Genomic DNA, 20596 nt, shown 5'->3' on the forward strand with positions numbered 1-20596 from the left:
AGTTGTTGAAATACTTTAAACAGTAGTCCTGTCATTATTTTTGTTAGAAATGTATGATTTATGAAGTTGCGTTAAATAAGTACATTTTTCTTCCCATGCCACCATGTAGTTTAACATTATAATTAAGATGCTCTGAGGCCAAATCAGAGGTGTGTGCATTTTATTATGTATTCTCTTTATAGAAAGCAGTTTTCCTTAAAGGAAATCATTTTCAGGAAGGCCTGTAGTTTTGCCTGTGAAACAGAGATCACTGTCCTAAACATTGGGTTCAATGTGGTCTCACTTTCCATTACCCGTATTGCTCATGGTTTAACACTCATTTTCATAAGATGACTTTTATGTCTAGAAATTAAAGTATTTAATTTTTCTTTGTTTGTTTTTAGCATGATACATCAGTTTCCATCCCAAAAATCAAAAAACTCTAAGAGCACCTCTTTTGTTTTTCTTTTTTAAAAGTTTTAAATCATAGAGTGAGCTGTAATACAGTTTTTGAGCGCTGCAGTAGATTTTTCTAATGTACAGGTTGTGATCAGCTGATCTGGGCTACTGTTGCCCTGAAGTTGCCCTGCTGTTTGTAAATGTCAGGGGTTGTGTGTGGAGGCGAGGAAGAGATGACCCAAGCACTGGACTCACGGTGCAGGATAATGGTGTTTTATTGTAGGTAGGCTGGATGAACAGAACATCAACTGAAACGACTGACTGGGTGACTGAACTAACTGGCTGACTGGACTGGACTGGACTGGACTGGACCGGCTGGCTGATTGACTAAACTGAACACGCATGCGGAAAGTCAAATGAGGTAATCATTCAGTAACCCGCTAAATGCTTTTGATGAATTAAATGTGTCTCCATAACAATGGTGTAAATAAACTTGCATTGTAATCAGTCACAAATTACAATACTAAAACAGGGCTCTATGTATACAGTCCACTCAAGTAAACCTGACTTTTCTGGGGCTGATTACATTTTCTCCACCTTGAGTGTTTAAGCCGTGAGACCAGTTTTCCCGTGCTTCACTCGCTACATCAGTTTGAAGAGGAAAAAGAACTCCACGGGACTCCGGTGTGAAAAGATGTAACAAAAGATTTATTCCACAGTTTGCATCTTACAGGAGTGGTCAGGTTTAACTTATCCTCAACAAAATAACCTACTACGGTAGGAAAACCGTGTGGCTCTGTTCTACCCTGCTGCCCCATCTCGCTTATGCCGTGTTAACTCCTTTTCTCTCTCTCTCCCCTCCCACACCGCATGCACTAATTTGCATACATCCGTGATGCCCGAATTTTACTATAAACACGAGTCTTTAAGGCACATGTATTCATGGTACTACGTAACCTAGTTCCACCATAAACATGCATCTATTTCCTAAAATTATTAATTACACAAACAAGCTTAACAACAGCAAAATATAAATACTAAAGCATGTGAACTATCTTAACTTGGCTCCCACATTGAGAATAGGTAAATACAATTTCAGCACCTCATAGTAAAACTCAAAGTCTTACAACAAAATTATTCATAGCAGTTCAGCATGGAGAGACCATTTTAAAAACTGAACGTGATTTAAAGAGAAACAGAGTTTGAGAAAGGAGAAATTTGTTAATTAGACTCTAATGAAGCAGGACAGGATCACCTGGAGTCTACACACTGGTGCACCAGTGTGTAGACTCCAGGTGATCTGGGATCTCATTGTGCCTTTCTGCTTTACTCTGCTGGTCTCTCATGTGTCCATGTAGTTCAATAGATGGCAGGTTGGGAATGTAACGATGAGACCGGGGATATTATTGCTCATCAACAGTACAGTTATGATGGAGAAGCCTTCATATCTTTGGCCCTGAAGACTCTAACATGGATTACTCCAAGGCCACAGGCTGTTGCCACCAAACATGAGTGGGATGGAGATAAATGCAGATATGAATTTTAACTTTTTTGTGAAAAGCAGATTATGTTTACAGTCACATGAATATTGAAATATAGGAAATTGGACTTTTTCTTGCAACTGTATTTACTGTAATTTGTTATAGACATGATTCAGAACCACAAACAAAGACTACAGGAATTTTTTTTTCAGATTTGCCAGTAGTTATTACCCCACTAAACACACAATATTAAACAATGACATTATATCTTGATCATATAAACACAAATATCTTTATTCTTTCAATTTCTCTGAATCTCCAGTTCCTCCCCCAGTGTCTCTCCTCCAGAATACTCCTTCCTCTCCAGTCAGCTGCCATGCTGCAGGTTTCTATCCTAACAGGGTCATGATGTTCTGGAGGAAAGATGGTGAAGAGATTAATGATGGTGTGAAAAAAGGAGAAATAATCCCAAACCATGATTGGACCTTCCACACAAGTGTCGATCTGAATGTTTAATTGGTCACATCTGAAGACAGGAGAAGATACCACTGTGTGTTTCAGCGCTCTGATGACAACATCATAACCAGACTTGACAATGAAATGATCAGAACAAACTGAGGTAAGTCTAAAATGAGATTTAGCAGTCTTTAACAATGCCAATGTGTTGTTTTAGTTCAACAGAGATCCAAACATTATTATCCTCATCATTGTTGATCTGGCTTTTCTTATTTTCATCATCATCACTTTCAGAGTCGAATTGACAAAAACAAAGAACAGTGGGAGACAGTTGTGTTTAATTATTTTAGAACTGTGTCTAAAACAGTCTACAAGAACTAAGTAAACTAACAACAGAGTACTTATGATGGAAGATGGGAAAATATTTTTTGCATTTCCCCAGTATTATCATTAGGCACTACTTAAAATGACTTATGTTGTACTTAAAATTATTTTCAGTATAATTTGTGTTTCCTTTCCTGTTAAAGTGGATGTGTTGCATTATTTAAAATTACTTACGCATGATTTAAATTTACCTATATACCTATATTATTTAGTTAGTTTTACCCCCATATTCTACTGTACTTACCTTCAGGTGTTTGTAAGTTAATAGAATTAGGTATAATTAGAGGGGACTTAATCCCTCAGTCACAGGCCACATTACCAAGTGTTACCATGAGGTCTCATCGTTGTTTATGATAATAATCATTTTTGATTAATATTGTTTTTAATATTGTCACCAGGGTCTCAGAATTTTCAAGCAAATCAAATACTTTAGTAATTTTAAAGTGAGTATCATCAGTATCTTTACAGAGGACAAAGAGGAGTGTCTTCACTAACACTGTGTTTCTGTCTTTACAGCTCCTCACAACAAGGCAAACGGACACTCCAGCCTGCATACCAATAATTAATGCATGCTGAGATACCAACTGTGTACACTTTTGTTAAACAACTTTCATAGTTAATTTGTCAAACTGTTACATTTTATGTGTTTTTTGGTGGGGGTTATCACAGCTCACACATCACAAACACAATATTCTAACATACTTCCCACCTTCATCTTTGAAGAAGAAAACTGTAAATAGCCAGAGAGTCTGTGTTCACCCGTAACGAGTTATTCACAGGTGAATGTTGAGTGTGGAGATGTTTCCATCAGCTGCCTCTAGCTTTATTCCAGTTTTACTACATTTTTAAAACATTATTCATTTGTTTGTATTGAACAATGACATCTACTGACTTTTTTAGATTTTAGACTTATTTTAAGCCCTGTAATTTTGACTATTGGACTTTTGGAGTCACTGTTTTCTAATGTGTAAGTGCAGTCTGGTTTTATATTATTTTAACTGAAATGTTAAACTTGCTATGTGGATTTCTGATACTTCTCTTTTGACTTCCCAATTATATTTTTCAAATTTCATCTTGTTCTAATATGATGCATAATCAGCTGATGAAAATAGATGTCATGAACAGAAACACACTAAATGTGTGAGAGTGAATGAAACCTGTAACAAACACATGCCACCCAACAATTTTCATTTAAATGAATCCTCAGGCTCAGTGTGTGTTTTTCCATGTTACCACCAGAGGGCAACACAAATCCGACATCTCTGCCATAGCGAAAGTCCCAACAGAGGAAACAGGCTGTCAGTGTGTTTCCACACCTCTGGCTTTTCAGAGGGTTTATGTTTTTTAAGGAAAACATTCAATGTGGCACTGAGATTAGTCTTTTATTGTTTTGTTGTGTTTTATTCTAGGGGAGTTATACCTATCAGAGGAAAGGTAGCTTCAGTCTTCTTGTTGTGAGAATAATGATCCAGTAAAATAATAAGTAGATATTCATCTATATTTGCTGATATATTTAGATTTAAAACTGGGGAAAGTAAATTATTTAAGTTAACATGATTCCGTATAAGTTGGAAAACTGTCTCAATCAAACACAGACATTCATGTTTTCTTACTAGAAGAGCACAGATGTAGTTTTTTGTGCCTTTGAACAGTTATTTTGTTGCTTTGTTTTTTCCTATTGATTTGCATCAATCTGATGACTTTATGTGCTGATAAACATCTTAATCAGTACAGCAGCTAAATACTTCCATTCCACAATTTTATACATTTTCTGGAACAAAAATATTACCAATTACATTGTGTTTGTAGATAGATACATAGATAGAGATAGATTCTCTTCTCTCTGGTTGTACTCACACACTCGTAGTACTGTTATTAGTTTTAGGGCTATTTTAGTCAAATCCAAAGTGCAGTTCAAACACTAAAAAACAATAAATGTTTTTTTCATAGTTGGAGAAACACAGGAAAGACAGATGTCAGACGCACTCCCAGACAGACAGACATTTGAATCAATCAATATCCTTGTCACTGAGTAAAGTCTACTTCAAGTTCACACGTTCTCAGGGGCGTCTGCAGCCGGCTGCTCATTTTGTCCAGGGGAACTCCGCTGACCCCTGAGCTGCTGCTGGGGATTGTCCTGATGCAAATCAGGAGGGAAAACCAATTCATCGCAGCACAATTCGATTAGACATCTGCATATTGAGCATCTGCACCCCTCGAAAATCTGCCAATACCTACCCTCCTCCCCCTCGCTGGCCCCCCATGAGGGTAGCCCCCACGACCCCGGGGCCAGCCTGTGTCCCTGCTCCCCACCCACCTCCCCTTGTCTCCCTCTCTTGTCCCCTCCTGACCCTGTCAGGCCCGGCTACAATACCTGACCCCGCCCCAGAGACGGGACAAGTGGAGTTCAAGGTAAATGTCCCTTTCTCTGCGTCCGTCTGCGGCCTGCCCTGTGTGGCCTCTGTCCGGCCGTTGTCCGATAATCACATGCACCGCGCTTTTTTTTCATGCTTTCTCACACACAGACACACACACACTCTTTTTTTTTTTTTAGAAGACATGACTTCATGACATGAAGGCTTTCCTTTCTCTGAAGCTCTTCCATTGTAATCATTTCTGGCTGCTGGCTCTTATTCAGACATTTCTGCTACTCTTTTTTTTTTTTTTATTGATTCATCAGCCTCTTTCAATGCTGAGGAAAAAAAGAGTGAGGATGTCAAGAACTGAGCCTTACCACACACAACGCATACCTTAAAATCTATTAGACATTAAATTATAAGTTTAAGCTTTTAAAGAAAGCAAAGCCTCAGAATGCATTCAAAAGATGATCAGATTTATTCACATTTACTGTTTCACACACACACAAAAGAAACTTTAGCTCTGTGGTGCAAACATGTTGCTACATGATGTGATACTCTGTGTCCACAACAAACTTTTACACTAAAAGCGATAAATGAATCTCTGAAAAGTCCAAAAGCTAACCATCCACGCGATGGTAACTTACAGACTGTGTCTAGATTTTAAGGTGTCCACCCTGATAATAAATGACTTTTGCTACTGACATATGAAATCATGTATGTGGCCAACACGACAAGGATCAATTTGAAAATAATTTCCTTGATATTTAACAGGGATGTTTAGGTTTAGATCTTTTGAATTTTTTACTGATGAAAGTTTTATTCCATCTTTGAGTCTTTTATTCTGCAGTGCTGTAGGATGCTGTTGTTGTAGAGGGGAAGAGATGTATGGTGTGAGCCACGTGCAGCAGACAGTTGTTCAGTTCAGATATTCCTTCCCCTCCTTTGTGTCTCTGATATGGACGCTGGGGTCAGTGCTGACCTGTATGTATGTCTTGTGATTTTGACATTACATTTTAAAACTGAAGCTGGAACTTGACACCACAGGCAGTGACTCTTATGTAACCTACCAGAGACAGACAAATGTTTGCAGGTGCATCGTAACTCTCCCAGCAACCACAGCAGTCTCTGTGGGTAAGATAAAGTCTTTATTAACTCAGTCTAACAGCCAGTCCAAACAGACAGAGACATCTGAGAGGACTGACTCTGGTGTTTAAAAATATATTTAAGATAATGATAGTAAATTTACCTTTTGCCTCGACCAGAATCAGGACAGTAGAGTTACTTTCTTTGTATCTGCGCAAAATTAGTTTTTATTTCTCTGACTGTTCATTAGGTCTCAGACGTGTTAAGCTTTGATCAATACAAAGACTCAAAGGAGAGGAAAACTTCAGCCTTTCTTCTTAAAAAGTGGAAGTAAAGGTTGAATAAGCTCAAAAACTTGGGTTTTGTAACAGAAACATTTGTTCCTGTGTTTTAATTTACTTTTTACAAAGAAGAAATGTAGTGTGAAACATTTATGCTGACAACAGCGCTCCAAGTCAGCAGAGAGGAACTCCACAGCCAGCAACAAATGAGAACAGGAAAGTCACTCTGAAAACGTGTTTAGTTTTGGTCATAGAAGCATTAAACACCACTAATGAAACAAACACTTGAATTTATCATGCAGAATTCAAAGTTAAATGAATTGAATACAGATCCCAATGGATATTTAAAGGCACTGGTATCACCATATAAGGTATAACAATGTATTTTATTTTTTAAAATAACTGAATATTAATGACTTTCTGCAACTTTCACACTTTGCACATCCATCCAGCAGATGGATTGGAATGATTGGCAAACTGGTTTTAGGACTTTAGCCATAGGTTAGAGACATCACTGCTGCTGTTTTTAACCTACTCTACTCATTATAAATGATTTATTCCTTAATCAATGAATGTGTCCCTGTGACTGATGGGCTTTTGAAGACTCGGGACTCGCTTCTATAGGACCAAAGAGCAGGCATGGACTTGTTTCATCCACCTGTACTTCAGTGAAATTTCTCCAAACATTTATTGTAGGAATTATGGAAGTTTAGGCTGTAAGAAAAACAAGAATGAAGAGGTCGTGTAGCATGAACACATCCATCACTAAACTATAAACACATGAAACAAGTTTGTACGTGTGCGTCATTGCATGTCTGTTGGTATGTGTGCCTCAGATGACTTTGAACCTCCTCTTTCTTATTCTTGGCAGGAAGTGAGCGTCAGCAGCTCTTGGTTGTAAAACTGCTTTTGGTCGCTCTCCCAGAGCGCAGTGGCAGGAGAGAGGACAGAGAATCTCTGTGTCACCTCGCTGTGGCACGGGATGTGAGGAGATCGCCGGGAATGTCAATAATCGCTCAAACCGAGGACGAGCTGCTGCCTGCTCTCAGTGCAACACAACGACCTGAATATCAATATGAGAGAAATTAAAACAAAACATTTCAAAATAAGTTGATAAATCCTGTAAAGGTGAGTCACGTGCCCCAGATTTATTCATACATGACACTAGAGCAGGGGAGGGCAACTCCAGGCCTCGAGTGCCGGTGTCCTGCATGTTTTAGACATCACCCTGGGTCAACACACATGATTAGTTCATTACCAGCCCTCTGGAGAACTTCAAGACATGTTGAGGAGGTAATTTAGCCATTTGAATCAGCTGTGTTTGATCAAGGACACATCTAAAACCTGCAGGACACCGGCACTCGAGGCCTGGAGTTGCTTACCCCTGCACTGGAGGAAGATCCACCAGAGATCTGCATTCATATTTAAGGGTTGATGGCACCATTGCATTCTTTCTTAAACTTCAATGTACTCTCACAGTCAATGTGCTTGCATTCCTTTATTGAATTTGTGATATGACAAATAGTGACTTTTTTCATATTGATAAACATGAAACATTGTGTTACAATCATGTAACCATTGTGCCCATCCATTTATCCAACCAGGGTCATGGTTGGACTTGGTTAGACGAGCTGACGCTGGGTAAACGGTGGTGTAAACCCTGGACAGGTCACCAGTTTGTCACTGGATTAACAGAGACCTGCAGCAAGTTTAGGAAAACAGAAAACCTAAAATGGATGTGAAAGCACACAAGAACGTGCCATCTCTCCACCGACCAGCACATTCACACCAATATCTGCTGTCCTTCCCTAACTGAACACTGTGTATTTATGTTGCTCCACTCACTGTGGAGCTTTTTAACACATTAAGGTTGATTCTGAGACTGTGGCTGAGTCTATCTGCACATATTTACTCCCCTGGGCATGCAACTATAAATGGAGCAAAACCATATGGTGACTACACAGTATACCTCTTTCCTCGCCTCATATACAGATCACACCTTTATAATTTAAATAGCAAAATTTAACCATCAGACATGTCAGTGTCATTGTAAGCTGTGTGGCAGGCTGGGGTAGGACCCAAACGCAGCACTCGGAGACAGAAAGCTTAGCTAAAGGCAGCAGCTTTATTGCTGGAAAATAAAAACTAAAACTAAGTAAATGACTGATGATAGAAACAAACAAAAGATGAACGAGAACTAAAAATCTTGCACTTGACTACTAACAACTAGATGAGACTTGACATTACATGATGTAGTTTGAGAACATGAAGCTTACCAGGAACGCACAGCAAAAATGGAAAACATAACAACAAACAGAGGATGGGGAACAGATGGGAACACAACTGGGACAAATCTGACACAACGAGACAAAGGGGAAGCAAAAGCACACTGGACAAGGACTATCAAAATGAAACAAGAAGCATGACAAATAGGTAGACGCAGACAACACACGTGAGCTTGAAACTGTGACTGGGGGAATGAAACACAGACAAGACTCACAACAAACAAGAAAACACTGGACAGTGAAGTAGAAGATAATCACCAAGAGCAAGAAAGTAACACAAGCACAAAAACCGAACCTGATACAAAACCAAGAAATATTACCCAAACTCAAAAACACACACACCCTGAGTCACCAGGACTGTGACAGTCACTGCCCCAGCTTCCACCTGTGGTCTACTGCAGGATATTTACTCATCACTCCTGAATTTTTAAAGCAAACATTTAAGGAGAATGATGAACTCAGACCATACATGCCAAAATATCCAAAAATTAAATTCTGTGTTTTTAATGAGCTTTTAAACACAACTATGTATTATGTGAGAGAGAAAAACTTCAAACCTGAAATTACACATTTATGACAGAATTTACTATTTTATACTGTATACTAGGTATCATGCATGCTGTCATTGTGATCCAGTATATGATGTATTTCCTGTGGTGCACAGGAAGTGGTTCTTCTAATGGTTTGGTTGGTTTGGTTGGCTTCTACTCCATACACAATGGAGTAGAAGCCGCAAGACAAGAGAAGTACATGTTCCTACCAAAGGATCTGCTCTCACTTTTAAGTAAAGAACTCACATCTCAGAAACTTTCCAATACTTAATAATGTATAAACATCACTATCAGAATCAGGCCTTTGCCGGTGAAAGCATTGTATGGATTTAAATTGTGAAAACGTGTTTTCTCCATTTTGAAAATTGATTGAGTTGTCAAAATCGCCGTCTGTTCGTTTTATCTGCTGTGGACCTCGAGGCTCAGCGTTCTCCCATCAGGACATTTTTGTAGCTACAACACAATGTTCAAAAGCTTTTGTCTCTCATCCTATTGCTGTGATCTGCGTCTCAGGGCTTGTGGACAAAAGGTGTCAAACGGAGCAGTGGACTTGGCCTGCCACATCCTCCCGAGCCTGCTCCTAATCCTATTAATGTGGGCTGCAGAGGAGTATGGATCCCGCACTCCTTTCATCCCGGCAACTATTAAAGTCTAAAGGGGCCCTATGTGTTTATTCTATGTATTTGTGTGTCTGTGTGTGTGTTCTTGTGTGTGTAATTGCATTGTAAGCGTCTTCTTATCCACGTTGTCATAATGTGTTATCCACTGATGCGGCTCGAGGTTGGCCGTCAATTTCGTTCGCTACGGGGCAGATGGACATTTCAATCTCTCGCTCTTTGCTGCTGCCATAGTTGAAAGCTTATGAGAGTCCAGTTCATGTAGTCCAATTTGACCTCACGTAGGCCCATCTATTTAAAACACTTCACAATGACCTATAAAAATTACAGATACATCCTGAAAATACCATGTTTCATGAATTTACAAACTGGGAATTCTAAGGAAAAAAAGAAAAAGAAAGAGCAATTCCAACTTGGACCTCAGGTTTTCTACAGTCTGCTTCAATAATTTTGAGCTAAGAGTGTCACACACACCTTCACATGACATGTAGAATATGTGTAATCTAAACTAAACAGTTTTTACATCTTCATGTGGAGCAGTAAAGATACTGCTCCTGTGTTAATCATGTTAGCAACACGAACGCCAGGAATAGCAGTGCATTTTATTGAAAAATTGGAGTTTTTAATGACTTGTGTGACCCATCGAGTGAACCAGACTGGAGCCTTTGGTGGGCCAGTTCTGACCTGTAGACTGTATGTTCACATCTTTCAGTCTGGCAGGTATGTGAGTGGGTACATTTTGCAAGAACAGCTGATTAGTTAGCTAGTTAGCTAGTACAATGTTTTATTTGTAGAAGCTAAACAATAAACGAGTTCATAAAAGTAACATAAGATCACAGACAGCTCACACTGGGTTGAAGGCCAGGGGAGTAACAGTGTGTTTTTAAAAGAGCTGCAACTGCAAAAGCATCTCAACACATGCAAACCTTTTTGCTTCGTGTCTGCACTAAAACCAGTCTAATGCCTTATTTGTCCCTGGTTATGAACATGATTCAGTTTTAATAACAGTATTAGTGTATCCATCTTGGTGTAGCTCTCATTTCATCATTACCAGCTTTATTATCAGACACCTTTTGTTGTGATACAGTCTCACTTTTACAAGATAAATAGTAATAAATACTATGATAAAGGCCTCAGTCTCACAAGGGTGTTTTTAGGTGTTACTTAAAATGTGTTAACTGTGACTTTAATCTATGAAATCAAACATTGAACTTTGATATTTTTCACACTCCAGCCTTTCATTTTAAAATCTTTTTAATGAGAAAATGGGGAAAAATATATTGTTTAAGGTATTTTCACACGTGAACGTCAGACATCATCAAAGTATTGTCCTTTCTGTCATGCAGGCAGCAGGAGAGGCTCCAGCTGAAAAGTTTTCTGACTGTTGAAGTACGGCATTTGGTGCAGGTGAGGGAGCTGCCTGGACAGAGTGAGCTGCCAAGTTAGAAACAACTTCATGACATTTTACTGAGTCGGATATTTGGATACCTGCCTGTTACAGAAAGAAAATCATGGGGTGAAGTTAAAGGTGAATTGTGTGCAGTGTCTATGAACAACTGAAGGTCAAATTATCTTCAGCACTTTCATTTTACATTTTAAATTTTGAGTTTTCCGCCAACACAAGCTCATATTTGAACATTACCAAAGGAAATACAAAAACTTCTGACTGAGCAGATTTTATTAGAAACACATGACATTTGCTAACAAACCAAATTCTCTGGTCTCAGGTTGTGCTTTTCATGTATGCCTTCCTTCAGTATTATTCTCTCACACACATATTTACTTTCTCACAGTTGATGCCAGTAAAATGAGGCTCCAACTGTGCAAACAGTCTTTAACAGATAGTCCTTCACTGCAAAGAAGCCTCCTCATTCGATTTTGATAAGCTTTAATCCATTTTTTTAACTTTTAAAGGTGCTGCTGGTCGCTCGCTGCAGTACATGGGCAGCAATTTGTGCATGAAAGAAAAGTTCTAGGTAATGATATGAGATGGGAAAAACATGTAGAAAATGGTTTTCCCATGCTGAGTGAAAGTTTGATTCATTACCTCCCTTCAGTTTGTCTCATTGTCTGCGAGCAGTTTTGAGGCCTAAAACGAAAGGAATGAAATGTTGTCCAAAGGGCCTTTTGTCTTTTTTGAGGTATCACTTATCCGGGTAAAGTGCAGACTGCGGCCACACAGACAGACACGCACTCACATGCAGCCGGCCACATCCTCTCAATAGTCGCATTTGCGTGTACATTGACCAGAGTCAATTGCCTGTCAAATGCAATGTGCGATTAGACACCAGTAAGGCCGAATGCAGCGCTGCCTCCCAGAGCCTGGACGCTGTGGGAGCCCTGCTCTGTGAACCCCACAGCCCCTCTCACTCCCTTCATCCACAGCGACCCCCCACCCCTCCGCCTCCACCTTTTTATCTCACCACCCCAGTTCAATGTTAATGTCCACTGGTGTCCACTCTTCGGATGTCTCCTTCTAGAGTGAAAAAAAATGAGAGAAGAAAGGATGAAAAAGAAAACGAAAATCAAACCTTCGCTCCTTCTTTTCTCACCCTGGCCTCCTCTTGTGTGCTGTCCAGCTGGCTGTGACCCTTGACCTCCTGACCCTTACTCCTGACCCCTGGACTCGTTCCCACGCCACGCCTTTTTGTGTCCACCTCGCCATGGCAACACCTTGGTCACCACTGCTGCCACGGTAACAGATGGACAGGGGCCTGGAAATAACTTCATTCAGCCCCGCCCGGAGGGGTGAGTACCATGGACAATCTGCCCGCACCCCCTTCCTCCCCTCCCTCCCATGTCTGAAACACATACACATCCTCAGACACACTCACTCACACACACACACACTCACTCTCTCTCGCACACACACACACACAGCGCGCCCCAACCCAACTCTGCCACCCTCTGTGCCACATTCTAACACCCCAATCCCTTTGGATCCATTCCCTCAGCAGGGGCCTCTGGGTATCAGGGCCTGATAGAGTCATTAACACAGAGATCCCAGATTCACCCTGGCATGCACACAGGACATACATGAGAATAAGAATAAGTTTCCGCTGTTGGCACAGAAAAGCGTGTAAAAAGACATCCTAAAGTCACCCACATATCCGATTTTACACCGGCGGTATTTATGGTTTTGGGGCGTAGGAGCGCAAACTTCTTTGCCGTGCTGTAATTATCTCTGCTTCTTTTATTAGCCCCATTGTTTTCTCACATCCTTCGATGAGAAAAGGGGCTCGGGGAGAGTTGTAAAGACACAGAGCTGAGCAGCGGGGGATCTGTTTGCCAACCCAGAGACAAGCGACAAACTGAAAAGAATCGCTGAAGAGCTCAATAAGGTGCACCGGGAAAATGAACTGCAACAGTTTCTGTGCTAATCAGTAACTAACCTCTAAACAAGGTTGCATGTGTTGTGACTTCTTTTATTTTGGGGAGGAACATCTCTTGGAGAGAGACACTGAATAGATGTAAGAGGAACAGTGTAATTACTCGTGCTGAATGGGGCCTGCACTGTGCTGGAGAACAGAGAGTTTATGCTGCTGAAACACTCTTTGTAAAGGGAGCTCTGATCCCAGCAAAGACACAAATAAACAAACAAAACGGAGACTACTGACACCGAGGTCTCCAATCTCATGGTTATCAAAATGGTATTCATCTGTGGCAATGGTGGCTTTGCAAAAAAAAAAAAAAAACCATTTAAGTGAGGTCAAACTTTAATTTCCCTTTAAAAAAAAGAGCATTATATCATGTTAGGTTCATTTTTAATGTTTTTTGGTGGAAATTTAGCTTCAAGCTTTTCAAATGAGTGTAGTTTGTTTTGTTTTTTTTGTGGTTAGACAAACTAGGCTGAGTGGAGAGCAGGTGAGGGGGGGGGGGGGCATCACAGGCAACCAGCAAAGCACTGACCATTGAGGCGAAATCAAGCAAAGCCACTTATTCAGTTTTTGGGATTTCGTATCCCCCTTACATCCCTGCATAGATCTGCATCCCACTGTCCCTCTACTCTCACACCCCCAACTCTCCCTCCCCTCCTGTGTCCAGCACCCCCTCATTCTACCCAGTCCCCCCAGACCCTTCATTTCTCTCCCCTCCCCTCCTCTCTGCCTCTCACCCATTTCATTGTACCAAAGGAGATTTTCTCCATTGAGGCCCAGTCTCTTAGGTAACCCCAGCGCTGCATGAAATGAGGAGAGGGAGAGAGCGAGAGACAGAGAATGAGAGAAACAGAAAGAGAGAGAGAGAGGGCGGGGAAATTGAGAAAGACAGGGGCGAAGGAAATGTAAAGGCGGAGGGAGGGCCGGACAGAAAGGGTTGAAGAAGGAGAGGAAGAAGGACGCCGGATCAGAGGAGGCAGAGGCAGAGAGAGTGAAAGATGGAGAAGTGGAACAAGTGCGGTCAGACGTCGACAGCGACGCCGCTGAAATTCGGCCCAGAGCCGAGGGAGGAAGACTGACTGGCGGAGATGTCCATCGCACATGTAAGGATGAACGCTCTGTGGCTGTGAGGGACTTCATCATATGCTTTTTGCTGTAATTGGTCGTCCAGATTTTAGGCCACGAAGGGTTCAAACACTGGGTGCTACTGCACTGTTGTCTTCTTGATTTTGTGTGCGTTTTGTTGTTGAGTTTTTGTATTTTTCCTTCTTTGTTTATTTGGGTTTTTTGCTGTTTCGTTCTCTTTTTTTTTCTTCCAGCAGATTTAAACTGTTTTAAATTTACACCTGTAAGTAGCCTGTGTGCTAACAGGAGCTGAAGAGCAAAGTTTGGGCCTTCAGGCCTGTTTTAATACCAGCACTTCATGGAGATTTGAAGCACAGTATTTTATTTAAAAGTGTAGGACAAATATTTTAAATGTAGGTATTAGTCAAGGAAGATAAACTTTATTGCAAAGTCAGTTTCATGGAAAAAGTTTCAGCCGCTCAGTCTGATGTTAATTCGTGACACAAATCATTTACTTTACAAACAAGACCAACGTCAAATGTTTTTAAGTTAAATATTGCAATATAAAACTCTCTTCCTCTTTATTTCAGCAGTTTAGACCATAATTAACACCTTTTTTTCACTTTTTTATAATTTTACTACATTTGTTGGATTTTCTGGTTTTGTGGTTTAACCACAAACTTTATCCTGAACAGAGACTTCAACTGTAAGGAGAGGACCTTCTGAAATGCTGCCATCCTTTGTGGCCATGCTACTCTGCACCTCAATGGTGGGCACACAGCACATGGGGTTCCCATGAATAGACCAGGCCTCACCAAAGACCACATCATTTGGATAAAGATGGGGTCCCACAGAAAGAGAAAACGCCTCACGGAGCGAATCAGATAAAGAGAAAATGTTGCGTACGGCAAATCAGATTAGAGCGGGTCAGAGCTTTAGTTTTTCGTTTGCAGGCCCTCCCACGTCCACCCGCCTGCATCGAACTCTGTGAAATTTACTACTGCTTCTGCTCATGTGTCTGATAATAATGTGCTCCACTGCTGTGCTGAGTTATCATCTCAGGCTTTTGTCTTCTTTGATCCGTGTGACCGTTGGGGGATTCACTTCTTCTTTTGTACAAGGTCACATCGCTGGCTCCCTTTGGACGGGCCTGCCCCCGGGTGGTGACCCCTTCGTTCATCATGGTGTCACCGGCACAGAGGACAAGCATGAGTTAAAGCTTTCTGTTTCTTTTCTCTTCTTTTTTTTTCTCTTCGCCTTCCCGCTCATTCCTGTGTGATGGGCTCACAATCCTTTTAGTTTTTTTTGTTCATCCTCCATTATGAAAGTAAAGCTCAACAAGTGGAGAAAAGATTTTTTGGGTGGACCAACACCAATCAGTCTCTGGCCTTAGTGGACTGAAGCCTACTTTAAGTAGGCTATGCACCCGAGTGTCCAAGTGTGCACACTTACGGATGACCAAGAAAAGGATGGAGGTCCGGAGCTGATTGTCCAAACGCAATTCTTGCATGTGCTTTTGTGAAACCAGGAGTTGTGGATGGACATCACGCCCCTGACCTCTGAAAATCAGCGAGGGAGAAACCACCTTTGATGGGCTCTAACCCGGCGGCTTTGCGGGTGGACGAGTGAAAGACACTGAAAGACAAACAGAGAAAGGAGCAGAGTGTGTGTTTATGTAAATGTAAAGCCCGTAAGAACCTCTCTTGACATTTTTTGGAGGTCAGCTTAACTTTTTCCCCCCCACGGGAGCATTATTTAGAAAACTGCTCAAAGGTTTCACTTGTGACAAATGACAAGCTCTTAAATTGTAAATATTTCAGTCAATCTAGGTGTGCAGTGAAGAGAAGCTGGTGAATAATTAATATCATCACTGATTTGAAAAGCACTGGCACCAAACAGAGGCAGCAGGTGGAAAGCAGCCAAAGGAATAGTAAAGAGAAAGAACTTCATCTTGAATTAATCTGGCCATTTACAAAACGCAAATAATGTGCACAATTGCTAAATAATGCAAACTTTCTCGGAGATGTGATTAAATCAATGCCAGTTGGCTGCCGGTGACATTTGGTTTCACTAATATGTATTTTTCTTTCCGCACAGGTGCAAAGTCTAAATGCTTGGAGATGCCTGGCAGTGCAGATCAGGAGGGTCCCATTTTGGAAAGGAGGTAAGAGTCTGTCTGTGGAGCAGAAAAGACTGAATAGCTCTCACCGCGTTAAGTACAGTTGAATGTGTCCGGTTCGCACTTCAGCACCAGAGTCTAGAGAGGGTCCTGCTAAATTTGCACTGGAAGGGGTGAGAGTGACAGAAAAGTAGAATGAATGAGGGGAGGGAGTTTGTGTGTGTTACTCTGTGTGCGCATATGTGTGTGTGTGTGTGTGTGTGTGTGTGTGTGTGTGTGTGTGTGTGTGTGTGTGTGTGTGTGTGTGTGTGTAGTCTCCTCCTCTGTGTTTGCCCCTGTGAGTTTGCTTCTGTGTGTTTCCCTCTGTTTGACAAAGTTCGAGGGGCCAGGCTTGGAGAAAGAAGAGGGAAAATGAGTGAAAGTAAAGGATTTGAATGAGGTGGAGGGAGAGAGGGAGCAAGCTGGGGAGTGGGATGAAAAAAGAAGGCAGGGATCTGACGGAGAGAGGGAGGGAGAGAAGGACAAGAGGACAGTTTTTGGAGGGAAAAGAAGAGCAAGCACCTTGAAATCTCTGTGGCGAGTTTGCTCGCTGCTTCACAGCACGAGTGGCGTAAATTGGTAAGATTTATAGATTGAAGCTGCAGGAAGCGACAACTCGGTCTGGAAATATGTACGGAGAAAGAGAAAGAGAGAGGGAGAGGCTGAGCGGGAGAGAGAGAGGGCGGGAGGGAGATCAAGAGCGAGGCTGCATTAATATGCTAATGGCCTGAGTGAATACACAACAGGCCCACTGACCAGGCTAATCACTGGTGGACACACACTGAGGCTAATCCCTCATGCAGCACTTACACACATGTGGTCACACGCATGCAGTTGCTCATGCAGATGTACTGTACAGTGCAGGTTAAAATACTGGGACAGTTCGTTTGCAGTGATTTGTCACAGGTTTGAAAGACTGAGCGTGAGGTCAAAGTTCAGGCTTTTATGAGTAATTTCAGGATCTTTTCTACCAGGTTGAATGCTCAGTGACAAAACACGAAATTCTGACTGCATTTAAACTGGAAATGGATTTCTTTTATTGCAGACTGAATGCACAGTCCAAACACAAAAACTGATGAATGTGAAGAGGACTGTGGGACGTAGACGAAGCAACTGAGTGCAGATGTTTTCCAGCTGGTGTTGTAAGTAGATTGACGTGATTTAATTTCATACTATCAGTATTAAATTTCAGATTACAGAGATATACTCAAAACATATTGTGTCACTGTGTTAGCAGACAAAAAAGGAAATCTCCTGAACCACTGAAATGCAGCTGTTGCTCTTATGTGTCTCGTCTGTGTTTTATCTTTGATATCACTGCCATGTGTGTAATTGTATTAAGAGTACCAATAATAAAACTACAATTTAAAAATTTGTGTTTGTGTTTCGATGTGTTTCTTCTTCTGGAGTTATGTGGTAAACTCTTGAGTTAAGTCTACATGTTATTGTATCAACCAATTAAGTTATTTTTCCTGTTGAAAACTGACAAATATGTTACAATTTATTTTCACACATAAGTAAGGATAACAGGTTTTGCTGGTTGTTGGTTTTGTCTCATTATTTAAATCACTAAAATTATTTATAATGTTTATGAAGTTAATTTAACTTACAGACAGTAGAAAAGGTCCACAAAGTTTATGAGATAATGTGGCAAAACACATTATTCTCTTAAAAGTATTCAACTGGAAAACAGTATCTGTCAGTGTTGCAATAAAATCTGGAGCATATTTATCACATCATGCTTTTTGTTGTCGTGTCATACCATTTTAGTCCCCTTGAGGGTGACAAAGCACCAACAAACTTAAAGAATTCAGCCACAGCAGATGGAAGGAAGAACCTGCTAAATTGGGAATCATGGGTTTTCCATTAGTTGTTTTTGAAACACAGTTTGTGAACACAGGAGCAGGCTTTTGTATAACACTGCTGTATAACACTGGGTTTGATCTCACTGCTGATTTCTGCATTAATAAAAACGGAAATTGTAAAAATGGAGGCAAAACATTCGGATCACACAGTTTAAGCCAGTTTAAACAGGGACTGATTCTCAGTAAATTTCCATATAAATGTTCAATCCCCACTGACATCAGGTTAAACCGATGACGTGAAAGGTGAATTAAGAGTGTGTACTTTATATCCCTTCATGCTAAACAGACTTTATCAAATTTGCTGACTACTTTTATAATCCTCGTTAGTCATGCATTAAATACTATTCCAGTTTGATGCCTGTTCTCACCCATTGCAATCATTGCATTCTGATTTTATTTACATTAAGTACATAATGTTCCAACTTTTTTGCACTAGGGTTTGTAAATTTGTAACATTCACAGACATTCTGGCTCTAATATTTCAAAATGTAACGGATTATTTCTTATATTTTATGTCAAAATGTAAGCAATGTCAAAACTGCAGTTCATTGATGGTATAATTAATTAATCTAGGTAAAATGCACAGGCTGGCAGACCACATGAAAGCAGAAAAGCATGACAGGGAACGTTTTTCACTCATTCTAAACTAATAAATCTGAACTCAGCCAGTTCAGCCAGCTAGTAATGTCGATACATCTCAGACACAAAAACTAAAAGCTGAGTAAGCTAACTAAACTAAGCTGTTACCTTGATAAACATTCCCAAAAGACTAATGTATGACAGATATATAAACATTAATTTTGGCAAAAGCAACAAAAACTGTGACAATTGTGAGTGCCAGCATTTCTTCACTGATGGATTTCTTCCATCAAGAAGAAATCTTGCATTTAACTAGTGTTAATGTATGAATAGAGGCATCTACGCTTGAGTCACCTTAGCACTGTGAAATCATTACAAATTATGTGACTTCTCCTCAGATCTCATTGCTGTTTCTTTTATGTTTATATAAACTGATTGTAGATGCTTCATCAAGTTCTAAATTATTTCCCTTTTACATAAAGCAACAGACTTTTCCAACATCCCTTTTTAAAAGGAAAATGGGAAAAAAGATCATCAATAACAGAAAACAAATCTGCTTGAACATTCTCTGTTGTTGCCAATGCAGCTGTTGAGAATATAAACTATTAATAACTTTCACAGCTGATATATTTACAATGAATAAAAAGTACATTTGTGGTAAACACAGCTGAATTTGCATTGTATTGGGACATGCATAGCTTTTTCTTGATAACACAAAGAAAAATCTTTTCTTTTTTACCTTTGCAGGTGCAAAGCAGCCACTAACATGTTTCTTTTTCAACCATCAGTCTCTTCTGTATGCCTTACATATCTGCACCTCCTGCAATAACAAAAGAATATTTTTGAATAATTAGGTAGTTAAGTGTTTTGAATACTGAATCTGACCACAAAGGCTATAAAGGATTATTATGATTAGCATTGATTTCTCAGTGTCTGCCAGTAACCTTTTCATCTATGCAGCTGACATACTGAGCTGAACTAGTCTTGACCTCTTGACCCTCTCGCTGGATGTTGTCTCCCTCACTCAGTGACATGTGGGGCACAACACTCCGCACAGTCCACGTCCTGCTTTAAGAAGCAAGGGAAGCCAGCGTTGAGCTGTGAGAGAGCACTAAGCCAAATCCTCCACCATCATCATCATGTTTTCATCCTTGCAGGGGGAGGGAGGGTTGACTACGAGGCAAAGTGGGGGGGAGAGACAGACACACACGAGGCCTAGTCGCCACATCTTTTCATGCGGAGAAGCTGAGCCGCTAAACCGTTAGTAACTTCCATTTATTTGCACGAAATATTTACTTAAAATATTCAGCATGTTTTTAAAAAGATTGCATAGTTAGGGGAAGAAGGACTGGGTGATGGGGTGGCTTGTTCTTGGTAGTTTCGCTCTCCTTCGAAGCTTTCGTGGTAACTAGCATGCTAGCCAAGTTACGTAGCTAAGTGTAGTTAGCTTTAGCGATAGGCTTGTTTTGCCAACTTAAACTATGCTTTTCACGCAATTTATTACCAGAGCTTGTTAGCTTTAACGGAAGTGTTAATCGGTCTAATGCCACTTGATTTTGATGTAATACAAGCCACTCTGCTTCTCGGTAGTCACAGACATTGCAAGTTAGCTAGGTTAGTTTACGAGCTTTGGCTAACGTTGGCTAGCGTGGAGAAACGATGGGTTGTTGCCATCT

The 20596-nt window shown here is 40.6% G+C and overlaps 1 protein-coding gene and 1 long non-coding RNA gene across 6 annotated transcripts in view; one reads left to right on the plus strand and one right to left on the minus strand.

The window, feature by feature from the left end:
• Window positions 1-2167: 2167 nt before the first annotated feature.
• Window positions 2168-20311, minus strand: LOC147303364 (uncharacterized). Its single transcript, XR_015126966.1, has 3 exons — window positions 19865-20311; window positions 19660-19740; window positions 2168-2272 (listed from the first exon to the last, which is right to left on the minus strand). It is a non-coding gene; the product is annotated as an uncharacterized LOC147303364 (long non-coding RNA).
• rxrba (retinoid x receptor, beta a) overlaps window positions 19862-20596 on the plus strand; it is a 28376-nt gene continuing 27641 nt past the window's right edge. Inside the window, exon 1 of one of the 5 annotated variants that reach the window (XM_086280857.1) lies at window positions 19862-20180. The gene's annotated coding sequence lies outside the window, so the exon portion shown is untranslated. The remainder of the gene's footprint in view (window positions 20181-20596) is intronic. The other 4 variants (XM_086280856.1, XM_086280859.1, XM_086280858.1 and 1 more) reach the window with 4 other exon arrangements.

This window comes from Aulonocara sp. 'chitande type north' Nkhata Bay, linkage group LG22 (genome assembly GCF_057382095.1).
Source record: "Aulonocara sp. 'chitande type north' Nkhata Bay isolate Kocher_YH1m ecotype deep benthic linkage group LG22, A_spYH_male_GT1.1, whole genome shotgun sequence".
Classification (NCBI taxonomy): domain Eukaryota; kingdom Metazoa; phylum Chordata; class Actinopteri; order Cichliformes; family Cichlidae; genus Aulonocara; species Aulonocara sp. 'chitande type north' Nkhata Bay.